This window comes from Notamacropus eugenii, chromosome X (genome assembly GCF_028372415.1).
Source record: "Notamacropus eugenii isolate mMacEug1 chromosome X, mMacEug1.pri_v2, whole genome shotgun sequence".
Taxonomy (NCBI): domain Eukaryota; kingdom Metazoa; phylum Chordata; class Mammalia; order Diprotodontia; family Macropodidae; genus Notamacropus; species Notamacropus eugenii.
This window is the reverse complement of record NC_092879.1, coordinates 2,431,459-2,448,279: the sequence shown is the minus strand read 5'-3', so window position 1 is coordinate 2,448,279 and position 16,821 is coordinate 2,431,459.

Sequence of the window (16,821 nt, the reverse complement as noted above, 5' to 3'; positions counted from 1 at the left end):
CTATATCCTGCTAAAAGGCACAATATATAAAGAAGCAATATCATTACTAAACATGAATGTTTCAAGTGGTATAGCACCCAGATTCTTAGAGGAGAGGTTGGGGGAGTTGAAGGAAGAAACAGAAAGCAAAACTATACTACTGGGGGACCGCAACCTCCCCCTCTCTGAACTTGATAAATCTAACCTCACAATAAATAAGAAAGAAGTTAAGGAGGTAAATAAAACTCTGGATAAAGTAGATATGATAGATCTCTGGAGAAAACTGAATGGGAATTTTCTCAGCAGTACATGGCACGTATACAAAAACAGACCATGTACTAGGACATAAAAATCTCACAATCCAGTGCAGAAAGGCAAAGATAGTCAATGCATCCTTCTCAGATCATAATGGAATAAAAATTATATGTAATAAAAGACCATGGAAAGATAAACCAAAAATCAACTGGAAACTAAGTAATCTAATCCTAAAGAAGGAGTGGGAAGTACTTGGGCATGCAGCTGAAAAAGCTAGAAAAAGAAAAAATTAAAAACTCCCAAGTAAATACGAAATTAGAAATACTGAAAATCAAAGGAGAGATTAATAAAATTTAAATTAAGAAAGCTATTGAATTAATAAATAAAACCAATATTCTGAAAAAGTGTTATGAAAAATGTAATAAAGTTGATAAAACTTTGGTCAATTTGATTATAAAAAGAAAGAAGAAAATCATATTATTAGCATCAAAAATGAAAGGGGTGAACTCACCTCCAGTGAGGAGGAAATTAAAACAGTAACTAGAAATAACTTTGCCCAAATTTATGCCCATGAATTCGACAATTTAAATGAGATGGATGAGTATTTTAAGAAACAGAAATTGCCAAGATTGAGAGAAGAGAAATTTGAATACATGAACAACCCCATCTCAGGAAAAGAAATTGAAGAAGCCATCAATGAACTGCCTAGGAAAAATCTTCAGGGCTGGATCGATTTACAAGTGAATTCTATCAAATATTTAAAGAACAGTTAATTCCAATACTATACAGACTATTTTTGAAAACTGGGGAAGAAGGAGTCCTCCCAAATTCTATTTATGATACAAATATGGTTTTGATACCTAAATCAGGAAGAGACAAAACAGAGAAAGAAAATTATAGACCAATTTCTCTAATGAATATAGATGCAAAAATTTTAAATAAGATTTTAGCAAAACGAATACAGCATCTTATCACGAGAATAATACGATATGATCAGGTGGGATTCATACCAGAAATGGAGGACTGGTTCAATATTAGGAAACCTATTAGCATTGTCAATGTTATCAACAACAAAACTCACAGAATCCACATGATTATCTCAATAGTTGCTGAAAAAGTCTTTGACAAAATACAACACCCATTCCTATTAAAAATGCTCGAGAACATATGAATAAAGGGAACTTTCCATAAAATAATATACAGTATCTACCTAAAACCTTCAGCAAGCATTATATGCAATGGAGATAAGCTAGATGCATTTTCAATAAGATCGGGGATGAAACAAGGATGTCCATTATCACCACTATTATACAATTGGGTACTAGAAATATTAGCTGTAGCAATTAGACAAGATAAAGAAATTGAAGGAACGAGAATAGGCTAAGAAGAAACTGAGTTATCACTCTTTGCAGATGATATGATGATATCCTTAGAGAATTCCAGAGTTTCAAGTAGAAACTACTTGAAATAATAAACAACTTTGGCCAAGTTACATGTTACAAAACAAACTCGCACAAATCTTCTGCATTCCTATATATTAGTAAAAAAGTACAGCACCAAGAGATTGAAAGAGAAATCCCAGGTAAAGCTAGGGTAGACACTATAAAATATTTGAGAGTTTGCCTGCCAAAACAAACCAGGGACTATATGAACACAATTACAAGACACTTTTTGCACAAATAAAGTCAGATCTAAGTAAATGGAAAACGTCAGTTGCTCATGGGAAGGCTGAGCCAATGTAATGAAAGTGACAACACCTAAATTAATTTACTTATTTAGTGCCATACCAATTAGACTATCAGATAATTATTTTCTAGAGCTGGATAAAATAATATCAAAATTCATCTGGAAGAACAAAAAGTCCAGAATGTCAAAGGGACTTATGAAAAGAAATGCTAGGGAAGGTGGCCTAGCTCTACCATATCTCAAATTGTATTATAAAGCAACAATTATCAAATTATCAAAAACCACTTGGCACTGGCTAAGCAACAGAAGAGTAGACAAGTGGAATAAACTACGCACTCAAGACTCAAGTAGGCAATGAATTTGGCAGTCTCCTCTTTGATAAACCCAAGGACCGCAGTTTCTGGGATAAGAAGTCATTGTTCAACAAAAATTTCTGGGAAAACTGGAAACAATGTGGTGGAAACTAGGCATAGACCAATTCCTGACACTGTACACAAGAATAAAGTCCAAATGGGTACACGATCTAGGTATAAAATATTGATACCATGGACAAACTGGAGGATCAAGGAATAGTGTACTTATCAGATTTACGAAAAGGGGACGAATTTTTGAGTAAAGAAGAGACAGAAAGCATTATGAAGTGCAAGATGGTTGATTTTGATTACATTAAATTGAAAATTTTTTGCACAACCAAACCAAATACAACCAAAATTCGGAGGGGTGTAGTATATTGGGGAAGAAGTTTTACAGCTAATCTTGGGGATAAAGGTCTCATTTCTAGAATATATAGAGAACTGACTCAAATGTACAACAATACAAGTCATTCCCCAGTTGGTAAATGGTCAAAGGATATGAACAGGCAATTTTCAGCGGAAGAAATTAAAGATACCTATAATCATGAAAACATGCTCTAAATCACTTTTGATTCGAGAGATGCAAACAAAACCACTCTGAGGTCCCACATCACACCTATCAGATTGGCAAACGTGACAGAACAGGAAATTGATAAATGTTGGAGAGGATGTGGGAGAGTTGAAACACTAATTCATCGTTGGTTGAGCTGTGAGTTCACCCAACCATTTTGGAGAGCAGTTTGGAACTATGCCCAAAGAGCTACAAAAATGTGCATACCTTTTTACCCAGCAATATTGCTTCTAGGACTGTATCCCCAAGAGAGCATAAAAATGGGAAAGGGTCCCACGTGTACAAAAATATTTACAGCAGCACTCTTTCTAGTTTCCAAGAACTGGAAATCAAGGGTATGCCCATCAATTGGGGAATGCCTGAATAAATTATGGTATATGAATGTAATGCAATACTATTTCTGCTATAAGAAATGATAAACAAGAAGACTTCAAAGAGGCTTGTAAAGACTTATATGATCTGATGCTGAGCGAAAGAAGCAGAACCAGGAGAAATTCGTGCATAGCAATGACCACAGTGTGCGAGAGTCTTACCTGGTAGACTTGGATCTTCATAGAAATGCAAGGGCTTAAAAAAATTCCCAATGATCTTCTAAGGAAAAATGCCTTCCATATCCAGAGAAAGAGCTATGGAATTCCAGCGCCAAATGTAGCAGGTCATTTTGTGTGTGTGTGTATTTAATTTTTCGGTTTGTTATATGATTTCTCCCATTTATTTTAGTTCTTCTACACAGCATGACTATAGGGAAAATGTATTCAATAGAAATGTATATGTAGATCCTATATAGAATTGTATGCGGTCTTGGGGAGGGAGCGGGGTTGTGGGGGACTGGTAGGGGGGAAAATCTAAGTTTTATGGTATTGATTGTAGAACACTAAAAATAAATAAAATTAATATAAAAAATAAATAAATTTTTTTTGTTTTCTCCAATTACATATAAAAATTTTTAAACCTTGCTTTTTACATTTTGAATTCCCAATTCTAACCCTCCCTCTTCACTCTCCTCTCCCCTCTCCCTGAGACAATAACTCATCTGGGGTCCAAATTAGGGAAAAACCATGAAATACGCCAATAAGTGAAAACCCATAAAAACCCAGACTCTGTGAAAGGTGGAAGCCCAAACATGGTGACCTGTTAAAAAAAATCACAACTTTGGGGCAGCTAAGAAGCTCAGTGAATAGTGGAGCATCTCTTGATTCAGGAGGACATGAGTTCACATCCGGCCTCAGTCACTTGACACTTACTAACTGTGTGACTTTAGGCAAATCATTTAACCCCAATAGGCTTGCCTTCCGCCCTCCAAGAAAAAAAAATTGAAGACTTCGATACTATCACTTAAACAATGAGTCTTAACTCCAGATACTATGACCAATGGAGCTTATAACGAGATTATTGTTGCCCATAGATGACTGGTACATGATTAATACACACATTTATGTTTGAGCATAATATTGGCTTAACGTCAAGCCCATAATTAAATGGAACATCAAAATTACCCACTAATCAGTACATGCACTCTCTAGCTTCTCCTCCATTTTTCCAATTTCTATAATTGCCAGGAGGATTTTGGGAGTCTTTTGCAGGGATCCATTGAATGGTCTAGCCTCTGTGCCGACTGAAGTTTGCCCCTATCTTGTAAGTATTCCTAATGATTGATTGAACAACTACAAATAATTAGTCTGGAGATCTTGGCCACTTCATTTGGTATCAGAAGGAACACCCCTTGGTTATGGGACATGTACAGGGTTCTCCAGCCAGGGGGTCTCCGGATCTAAAAATTGGCATTTTGACAGAATGCCAAAGAAATGCAAAGGGAGTAGGAGATAGGCAGGGAGTGGGGATGGAAATCACTGGATGGTCTCCTTGTGGCACACATTTTGATCATCACGGAAGTGTGGGGACACCGTGAACATGCCAGAATTCCCAGACTCCCTTCTGATAGAATTACGTTCCATTATGTTGGGAGAAGAAGACAGACAAGTAGAGGCAGACATGAGACAGCTACTTGACATAGCATTGAAAACAAGCAACTACCAAGTTCCTAGGCTCAGAGCATGAGAACAAAAAGTTGTTGCAGGAATTCCATTTACAAGAAACATGTAGAAACACTGATTTTCCAGGTAGCCAGGTTGAAGGGAGTTAAGCATGTAGATAGGAAAGTGATAAAGCATGTAGTTTTGAGAGAGTCTCCTTCTTCTCCTTCTCTCCCTCCATCCCTGACTGATTGCATTAGCCTGGGTGGGTGAGCAGAAGAGAGAGAAATAGAAAGTATTCTCAGTGAAATGAAAATTATTTGAATAGAAGCAAAATTTCAAAGAAACATGATATGTGCTGACACCACCTGACTTCCTTCTCCAGGCCTAGTAGAAAAAAATAACCCTAGTAGAATGCAAAATCAGGTAGTGAGGTGACAGTTTTAGTCATTGCCATCAGTGGAAGGGATTGGATAACAAACTTGCTTTTCTAATTCCATATCTCATTTTCTTGCTGAGAGAAGTGATTTTTCTATTATATTAGTAACCGATTATTAAACTAGAGTTAGAACTTTTCCTCTCTACTTTCCTGTATTCAGGGACCAGCCCCTGTAAGTCAGTCAGTCCCTGAAAGACATTGCTGATAAATGAGATTTTCAAATCTTGAGGAAACATGCTCTTTAATCCTTTACCTCAACCAACTAGAAGACCTTAATTCTGTTGAGAGTGTGAACGTCATGTAATCAAAGTGAATTCAAGCCCAAGAGCATTAAGTCTCAGCCTTTACAGCCTCCCATCATGGGTTAGGGTAACCCAGCTCAAGAAAGAAACAAATAACCAGAGTGGTCCAGATTGCTGAAGGTACCTGAGTCTCATGATCAAACCATGTTCTCACCAGGACGAGCTGAAGACTTTGAGGCCCTCTCCTCACTAACTGTTCACCAATGAGGGTTGACTTTCACCTGTCACTGACACTTCGTTTATTGAAGAGATTTAAATATTCAGTGATCTCTATGGTTTTATCTTTGCTTATGGAGACAGACTATTCACCCTCAATGTATTGATCATCAGATCGCTTAATTAATACGTTCATTATTAGTTGTCCAAAAACTCTGTCTCCCAGGTTTTTCATTTATCTCATTGCCCCTTAACCGTGTTCTCCATCCATCTCCAACTGGTAAACCCCATTTTTAACAAGGCTATCTTTCTCCTTTCAGACACTACAAACAAACTCAAAGATATGTTGTGTATCTGTGGCCTTAAGTCTCTCACTTATCAGTCATTTCTTTGCTTTCAGTGGGTCCACAGGATCATAGGACCCTAGATCTAGAGATGGAAGGGACCTCAGAGACCACCTAGTCCAATCCTGTCATGTTACAGAGGTGATTTGGAAAAGCTCATGCACAAGAATGTAGATTGAGGGTTGCAAATGATATCAGAGGTTCTCTATCTGAACTGCTTAATTTATAGATGAGGAAACTGAGACTCAGAGAGAAATGGCTTGTTAGGATCATACACAGGAATATATATTTGGTGCTGAAAGGGATCTCAGAGGTCATGCAATGAAACCTTGTCATTTGGTCTGGGAACTGAAGCTCAGAGGCCTTAAGGGACTTGCTCAGGATTACACAGGTCATCAGTGAAAGAGGCAGGATTGGAGTCCCGGCCTCTTTGACTCCAAATTCAAGCTCCTTTTATTCTCCCACAAAATGGCCCCATTGCTAATCCCCTCTTCCTCTGTCTGTGTCCAGGTAAGGAGTGTTGTTCTTAGAAAGCAGTGCCTAATTCGGGGAGTCCAAGGTGAGAGGAAATGGGACAGAGAAGAGAAGAGCCAGTCTATTGGATTCTGGAAGCCAAGTGGAAAAAACCCTTTCCAGGGAGTTCTGCTCCTTTAATCCTCACACTTCCTCTGTCTCATTCTCTACCTTCCCTTCTGCACAGAGCCTGGTCCTGTGCTGGAAAGGCATTAAGAGCTCAATAAATGGGGTTTTGTAGAGTGAATTGACTTAAAATCTAATTAACAAGGAACTGATAACTCAGATTTTTTTTTGGCCATCATTGTCTCAGCGCTTTCTCAAAATCTTTGAGCCTAAAAGCATCTTTGCTATTTGTTGCGTCTCTTCCACATAGATAAAGTTCCTGAAGATTTTTCAACCTTTTCTGACTGCTGCTAGGTCTTGGAATGAACAGTAGAACAAACTACTCTTTCAAAATTCTCATCAACTCTTTTTCTAAGCATGACAGAATCACTGTCAATGGCTCTGTGGTGTTTGGAGAGTGGTCTCCTGACAGCAAAGGACATCCGGGCTGAGATGTTCCATTATTCTGTTTCCCTAGCACAGCAGCTGTAGAAAGGAGGAGCTTTTCTGTGAAGAGATCACCCCAGAGAGGTTTTATACACACTCTGTCTTTTTGCTCTTTGATGAGAGTACTCTATATGCCTATGGTAATTCTCAGATAGGTGGAGGTGGGTGAGAAGGAGAGGATTCACTCCCATCAGATTCTGGTAGACAGAATGTTTTCTTGCAAAGCACATGGTGGTGGAGCTACCACGTCACCTTTTAATCTCCCTCTTATATATAAGTATTAGTAGATTCACATTTTCTTTGATAGGATGCCTACAGGAGATTTATATTATCTTTGGCACTGAAATGGTGATTTTATTTTTCTGTTACTATCTGATAAACTAATTTGCTGTATAAATCCTTTCAAACCTCTCATATCAGCAAGAGCCAAAGGTAAGTAAGGGGGTAAGTAAAGTAAGTAAGCAAAGGGATAAAGGAAGTGACACCTTCAGGATAGAGTATTATGCAGACAGAAATCCAAGGAATTCAGTTCAGGCCAATAAGGATCTACTGAATGCTTTGCAGAGGAATCTTTCCATTTATGGGAAAGGTTCACAGGAATGGCAGCAGGAGTTTATTTTCAGGCGTTTTCAATGTCTTGACACATTTTCTTAAATATTTCTTTATTTTTTCTTCTGTAGGATGGCTCTATATACATTTTTTCGTTTAGTCACTCCTCAGTCATGTCAGACTTTCGTCACTCTATTTGGAGTTTTCTTGGCAGAGATCTTGGAGTCGTTTCCCATTTCCTTTTCCAGATCATTTTACACATAAGAAAACTGAAGGGCAAAGGACTAAGTGACTTGCCCAGTGTCGCATAGCTAAAAAGTGCCTGATTTGAGGCCATATTTGAACTCACTTCTTGCCGACTTTGGCCTAGAACTCTATCCTCTGTGCCACCAAGCTATCCTGATTTCTGTCTAGTAAAGTACTAGAGGCATATGAACCATGTGTTAATCAAGCCTGTTAGAATGAATGGCCTGGAGCCAAAGGGTTCAGCTCTGGTGGGAGCTCTCCCTTTCAGCAGCATTGACTCACAATTTCCTTTCCACGGCCCTCCTCCTCTTGTGTGCTAGTCTTTATCAGCATCACCGTCCTCATTTGTGAAATGGGAATAATCTTGGAATTCCCTTACTCACAGATAAAGAAAGCACTACATCCATCTCTGATGTGTGTGAATATATCAGTTATTCTGTCATTATTATCGTCTCAAGGGATCTCTGTTCTGGGAGTAAGAGAGAAAAGACGGGGAAACAACTAAGAGGAAGCCTGTTCCAGGGCCACTCATGGCATAAAATGGAGTACCCCAAGGACAAAAAATACCAGGGAACACTAGGCATGAGGGGAGACAGACACTGGGAAGGATGGCTTTCCCAGTGAGGTGAGAAAGGAAGCCTAGAGTCCGGGTCAGAAAGAGAGGGGCAGTGGCAGGTGGGAATGGGAGCAGGAGAGGTGGAAAGAGATTTCCCATACCTCTCACAGGAAGGGAGGCAGAAAACAAGGACAAGGAGAAAAAAAAAGTCTCTCAAAACCAGAGGGGAGACACTGGTCCTGCCTCAAGGCCCCCTGGGGACACAGACCCTGTAGACATTAGACTAATTGTGTCCTTCTAAGAAGAATAAGTCAGAAAAGAGATGGAGCAGTTAGGAGATCATGAAGATATTTCAGAAAATACCCCATGGTGAGAAAAATCCCTCATAGGAACAAATTCTGAGACCTAGCAGTAGTTCCCCTATGGAGAAGTGATGGAGCAAGGGCACTAGTGTATTTGCTCTTGAAAGAGACCTTGTCAACTATCAAGGAGAGAAAAGTAAAGAAATGGAGATTCTACTCCCCATAACCCATCAAAACTGTAACAAAGCAGACATTTCCAAGCAGCCTTGGATTTACAAGAGGTCATTCAGTCTCTGCTTGGAGTCTTTCAGTAAGCAGGAACTCACTGCCTCCCAACCTAGGTCATTATGCTTTGGACAGTTTAGTTTTCATTAAGAGAAATCTGCATTCCTGTAATCAAGTCATTAATCAATCAGTGCCAGAAATATTTATTTAGCACTTACTATGTAGCAGGTTCTTTATCTTTCCCCCTGATTTTAGATCTATATTCTGAAGCCACACAAAATCTCATTCTTTTGTGCTGTGGCAGCCTTTCAGATATGTGAGAACAGCTGCCACTGCCTCTGTTGTCTCCTCTTTTCAGAGAGAAGTGTCACCCACTTATAGATTCATGGAATTTAGGGCTGGCAGGGTCCAATCCCTTTTGCTTAAACTAGAGGAAGCAGGCTTAAAGAGGGAGGTTCAGTGACTAGCAGAAGGGAGTAGAGCTGGAGTTAAAACCGAGGTCCTGATTTTGCATTCAGGGCTCCTTCTACCACAAGACTCTTCTCTTTTCATCTGTTCCTCACAGGGTGAAGTTTCCAGGTCCCCTCACTGTCCCTGTCAATGTCCTTCCTAAATGTGGAGCCCAGAAGTGAACATGATATTCCAGGTATGGCCTGACCAGGACTATGTTTATTTGCTTTGATTCTTTGCGTGATGATTTATCCAGCCCTGTGATTTCACTGGTGTGGGGGCATTCCTACTTGGAGAGTACTGCTGCTCATGTCAATCAGCCTGGGACACAGAGGGGTTAGATGGCTTGCTTATGGTCACATGGCCAACCTAGTAGGTAGAACTTGGACCCAGATCTTCCTGACTCCCAGACTTGCCCTCCATTGTCTTCCCCAGGCTCCACCACGTGCTTGTATTAATGTAATCCGAAATCACCGCAGCTAAGGCAGCCAAACCCTAACTGGCCTGGGCAGGGGACAGTGAGTCCCCCGTCACTGAAGGAATCCAAACAGAGATTTCACGGCCAGTTGTCATGGATGTTATAGAGGATTCACTGTGTCTCAGGTTGGAAATGAGAGGCTAAGTCTCAGGCCTTTCCAGGTCTAAGCTGTCCTGTCAATTGTCTGCTTTGGCACTCTGGGACTGGGAGGGGTTTCTCCATTTTTTACTCTTCTGTCCTAAAAATTTGGCAACTTTTCTTTTCTTTTTTTTTACATTTTTATGTTTATTTATTTATTTTTAGTTTTCAACATTCATTTCTACAAAATTTTGAGTTTCAGATTTTCTCACCATCTCTTCTCTCCCCTCCCCCACCCCAAAACAACGTGCATTCTGATTACCCTTTCCCTCAGTCTGTCCTCCCTTCTATCACACCCCTCCCTTCCCTTATCCCCATCTTCTCTCTTTTCTTGTAGGGCAAGATAGATTTCTATACCCCATTACCTGTATTTCTTATTACCCACTTGCATGCAAAGACAGTTCTCAACATTCCGTTCCTAAAACTTTGAGTTCCAACTTATCTCCCTTCCTCCCTCTCTACCCATGAGCATTGAGATAGCAGGCAATTCAACATAGGCTATATATGGGTAGTTTCACAAAAGACTTCCATAATTGTCATATTGTGTAAGAATAACCATATTTCCTTCCATCCTTTCCTGCCCCCTATATATTCTATTCTTTCTTTTGACTTTGTTCCTTCTCAAAAATGTTTACTTCTAATTACTCCCTCCTCCCATTTGCCCTCCCTTCTATCATCCCCACCCCTTATTTTCCTATAATATAAGATAGATTTCATGCCAAATTGAGTGTGCATGTTATTCCCTACTTAAGCCAAATATGATGAGAGTCAGCTTCACATTTTTCCTCTCACTTCCCCATTTCCCCCTCCATTGAAGAAGCTTTTTCTTGTCTCTTTTATGAGAGATAATTTGGGCCATTTCATTTCCCTTTTACGGGGAGATGGACACAAGCCATCACTTATGGTGACCCTCAAAACCAAAAGTTCACCTGATCAGAGTAAGACATTTTAATGACTATCTTTAATTTGAAATAATGAGAAGAGCCAAATTAGCCAAAGTAAATGATCAACTAAATCACATTCAGTTTTCTGCCTGACGTCCCACAGCTCAGTAGTGTTCTGTTTAGTCATTCCTGTAAACTAGTAGATACTTGAGAGAAGTGGGACACCTCTTTTCCTGAATTCAGGGAATTGCACCTGTTTGCTTCTCAGGTTCTGAGAGCACATAGGAAGACAATACAAACTTGATATAACATAGAGTTATATGAAGAACACCAAATGAAGACCATTTTGGTCATCACAAACATCAGGGAATTTCAGTCGTCACATCTTGAGGGCTTGAATTGGAAAATGAGTCCTCAAAAAATTTTCAGATAGATGCTTCAAAAGGACAATAATTTCACCCACTTCACAATTATAAATGAAATTTTTCATGTAAAATTCTTAATCCACTTTTTGAAAACTATGTGTCACATATCCCACTAGGTTCCTCTCAATGAGGATATTATTATATTGACAGAATGAAAGGACTACATAGTATCCATCTTCCACTAACTAAATACCCATGAGTTGTAAGACCCTCTCGTCTCCATTATTTCTTAAAATGATTCTTCATAGGGTTTATTTCTTATGTTTGTCACAATGAAAATAATGAGGTACCACTGTGCACGTCCCCTTATCAATGAAATTTGCCATGTGAAGAGAAAAGGAGCGATGTGGCAGCATTTATACTGTTCACTAGTTCTGTTTGATTTTAGGTATGATTCACAAGCAGCCAAATTGTTTGAAAGCATGTCACAGTCAGGCTCAGAATTAACCAGATGGAAAAAGGCCTTCTATGGGAAACTGAGTCAAGAGAGTCTTTATCTGAGCCTTCTTAGGGTCACCTCCCCCAATTTATCTCAAGAGGCATTCATTCGTGTGAGTTCACAGATGCCACTCACCCTTGAACTGCTGTCATTTTTACTAGTGGCTTTATGAGAGGTCAGACACTGAAACCTGAAATCAAAACTGAATAGTATAACAACTTATAGTCCCAGAAATTCTACCTCCAATAGAAAAATTTCATTAAAAATCATTGCTGGACTGTTACACCATTCATTAACTGCAGTCTCACCTTACTTACAAAGACCTACCATGTCCTTGACCTTTTCTGGCCCCAACCTCATCCCTCCAGATAATATGGGAACTTCAGCACTTGACAATCCACTCCCACATCCACCAGCAATATCAACTTTTGTGACAATCACACAGGCTCAGAAGGCTCAAAACACAAGTAGTTTTATTGAAAAGTAAATGAGTGAACAAATGAAAGAACCAGAATTGGTTAAGTGTTTACTTACTATGTACCATGAACCATGCCAAATGCTGCAATTACGTGTAGATAAATAGAATTGGGGCTCTCAAGGATCTCTCACTCTAACTGCGGATGACAACGCACGCAGGAAAGATTGTCTTTCGGGTGGATAGAAAAGCCAAAGCCACTAAGGGTGCCAATGGCAGGGCAGCAGAAAAGGGCCAGGATTCCCTAGAACACATCAGGGAGAATGTTCTGGAGAACTGAGTTTCTGGAGGGTACTGCCCCACTCATGAAGAAGGAGGAGGAAAGCAGGCATAAGGGTCAAAATGGAACAGGGCTTCAGGGTTCCCTCCAGCAGGGATGATAGGGCATGGGAGCATTGGCAGAAAGGTTGGGTTACAGTTGATATGAATGAACAATTACCACCAGTGAGCTATTTCTCTTTTTTTGCCTTATCCCTTCCTCCCCAAGAACCCACACATGCTCCTATACTCAGTAATCTCCATGACTTTCAGTGCTGTCATAAATAGGGCTCTAGAAGATGATGTTGCTTGCAAGCACTGTCCCTTTCATCCACAGCATGTTTCAGTTGAGGGTGGTTGACTTCCTGTGCTAGAAGAAAATGAAAAGAATTTTAAAAATAGGAGAAAATATGAAAAGTTCATTGGAAAATCATGTAAACTGGAAAATGGATGGAGAGATAATATAAGGTTTATTGAAGTACCTAAAACCCTACGATCAAAGAGAGAACCTAGGTAAAATTTTGAGAATTTATTCAAGAAAGGTGCCCTGATATGTTAAATCCTGAAGGCAAAATGGAAATAGAAAAAAACCCTACTGATTAACTCCTGAAAGAGGCAACAAAATGAGCTCCCAGGTGAAAGAGAAAATATTACAAGCAGCTACAAAGAAACAGTTCAAATATCGTGGAGCCAGAGTCAGGATCACATAAGAGTTAGTGGCTTTCATGTTAAAGGAGCAGAGAGCATGGAATATGATATTCGGGAAGGCAAAGAAGTAGGATTACAATGAAGAATAAAGCTCGTAGCAAAACTGAGTATAATCATTCAGGGACAAATGGACACTTGATAAAATAGAAAAATTTTTCAGCATTCCTAAACACATTACTCTAGAGAAGCAGAAAATCATAAACAGGAAAAAAGAAATCATTAGGCACTCAGTGAGGTTAAATTATTTACACTACCACATGTAAACATGCAACTCTTACAATCTTTGTCATTATAAGGGCAATTAGAAGCGGTCTACATACACAGAGACCATGAGATTGAGTTGATTACGTTGGAGTGATCTCAGGAAAAATTGAATTGAGAAATTAGCAAGCACTAGGAGAAGGGAGGAAGAGAGAGATAGAATGGGGAAAATATTCTTACATAAAAGAGGCATACAAGGTAGAGCTTTTACAATGAAGTGGGAAATGTAGGTAGTTGGTGGGCAATGCTTGAACTTCAACGCCATCAGAATTAGTTCAAAAAGGCAAGAATACATATATACACTCAGCTCTATGTAGGAATCTATCTTACACAAAAGAGATAATGGAAGTGAAAGGAATGGAAGGAAATATGCAGTTAGTAATCATAACTGTGAATTTAAAAGGGATAAGCTCACTCATGAAACAGAAATAGATAGCAGGATGGATCTGAAACCTGAATCCAACAATATATTGTTAACGAGAAACACAGCTGACACAAAGATACATTCACAGAGCTTAAACAAGGGACTGGAGCACAGTCTATTATGCTTTGCTTGAAGTAAAAAAGGCAAATATACGAATCATGATCTCAGACAAAGCAAATATAAATGTAATTAAAAAAGATAATCAGGGAAACTACGATTTTATTAAAACATGCCACAGACAATGAAGTAACATCAAAATTTCTACAGCATGTTTCTCTGATAAATACTTCCTATCACAAATATATGGGGAATATAGTCAAATATATAAAAATAAGAGCCGTTCCCCAATTGATCAACTGTCAAGGGATATGAATTCATCAAATCAATCTTTAGTCATATTAAAGAATGTTCCAGTGGGCAGAGCCGTGATGATGGAGTAGAAAGATGGAACTCCTGTAGCTCCCCCACCGTAGACCATAAAATACCTATAAAAATTACTCTACACAAATTCTGAAACAGGAGAAGCCACAAAATGACAGAGTGAAAGAGATGTCCAGCCCAAAACATCCTAGAAGGCCAACAGAAAAGGTCTATCGCGCTGAGCTGGGAGTGGAGTACAGCCCAGTCTGGGCTTTGTGGCAAGGACAGGACTGTAGCAGTCTTCAGGTCTCAGAATCACACGTAGCAACTGTGATTCCCAGATTTCTCAACCCACAAATACCAAAGACAGCTTTAAAGGTCAGTGAGAAAGCTCTTTCACCTGAGTGAGAGGAATGTGCAGTCTGACCCCAGCCCCAGGGTAGCAGCAGCCAATGTGGTAGCTTCCACTTTTGGAGCCCTCTGTCTAAAGATCATGGGGGAATCAAACAGCCAGTATGGCCGTCAGTCCTGAATGGCAGTCCTAGGATGAGAAGGAGCACTGGCATGGTGGAGTTGGTGGACGCTCCAGAGAGGGAATCCTACTCACAGATCCTGGGCAGAAAAGAATGCTTGGAGTTGTTCCCAGACAAGAGCATAGGGAAGGCGAGGAAAAAACTCCTTTCTCTTGATTGTGCCACTTTGGAGGAACTGAGAACTTACAGGTCCCTAGAGTATACCCTCCACTTGACAAAGGACTCCAAGGTCAAGTAAAAGGCAGGGGAAATGTCCTCAAAAAAAGAAAAAAAATCAGACTATAGAAGGTGACTTTCTTGGTTAAATGGTATTTTCTCCCATCCTTTCAAATGAGGAAGAACAAAGTATACCACCAGAGGATGGCATAAAACTCAAGACTTCTACATCGAAAACCACCAAAAAAATATGCAATGCTCTTAGACCATGGAAGAGTTCAAAAAGGATTTTGAAAATCAAGTAACAGAAGTGGAGGTTAAATTGGGAAGAGAAATGAGAGCGATATAAGGAAATCCTGAAAAGCAATTCAACATCTTGCTAAAGGAGACACAAAAAATGTAGAAGAAAATAACATCTTTAAAAATAGACTAACCCCAGTGGTAAAAGAGGCCCAAAAAAACAATGAGGAGAAGAATGCTTTAAAAGAAGAGATAGCCAAATGGAAAAAGAGGTTCAAAAGCTCACAGAAGAAAATAGTTCTTTAAAAATTAGAATGAAGCAGATGGAAGCTAATGACTTCATGGGAAACCAAGAAATTATAAAATGAAACTAAAAGAATGAAAGAAGAAGACAACATGAAATACCTCATTGGCAAAACAACTGACCTGGTAAACAGATTCAGATGAGAACATTTAAAAATTATTGATCTACCTGAAACCATGATCAAAATAAGAGCCTAGACTTCATCGTCCAAGAAAATATCAAGGAAAACTGCCCTGATAGTCTAGAACCAGAGGGTAAAATAAATATTGAAAGAATTCACTGATCACCTCCTGAGATTCCTAATGGAAAACTCCTACTAACATTGTAGCCAAATTCCAGGGTTATCAGGTCAGGGAGAAAATATTACAAGCAGTCAGAAAGAAACAATTCAAGTAGTGTGGAAATACAATCAGGATAACACAGGATGTAGTAGCTTCTACACTAAGGGATCAAGGGCTTGGTATATGATATTCAAGGGGTCAAAGGAGATGGGATTAAAACCAAAAATCACCCACCCCGCAAAACTGAGTAGAATACTTCAGGAGAAAAATGTAATTTCAATGAAATAGAGGACTTCCAACCACTCATGTTGAAAAAATTAGAGCTGAATAGAAAATTTGGCTTTCAAATACAAGAATCAAGAGAAATATGAAAAGGTAAACAGGAAAGAGAAGATTTAAGGAACTCATTACATTTAAAGTGTTAACATTCCTACATGGCAAGATGTTATTTGTAACTCATGAGATCCTTTTCAGTATTAGAGTAGCTAAAGGGAATATATATACACACACACATATGTAAGTGTATGGATGTGTGTATTTTATAGGTGTAGGCACGCATACGTTCGTGTGTGTGTATATGTATACACACATACACACACCCACACACACACACATAGAGGGCACAGGGTGAGCTGAATATGAAGAAAGAACACCTAAAACATAAAATTTACTACTGAATGAAATATACTAGAAGTAAGAGAAAGGGAAAGGTAGGATGTAGCAAATCATCTCACCTACAAGAGGGAAGAAAGAATTTCTACAAAGGAGGGAAAGAGCGGGGAGATGAAAGGAAATAATAGAGCCTTACTCTCATGGAATTTGGTTTTACGGGGAAATAACACATACTCAATTGGATATGGAAATTTATTTTATCCTGCAGGAAGGCAAGGGGGAAGGGCGTAGGAGAGGGAAGATAATACAAGGTGCGGTAAATTGGGTAAAGGGATAATCACAAGCTGACACTATTGTGGGACAACAGATCATGGGAGAGAGAGGAATAAGCGAA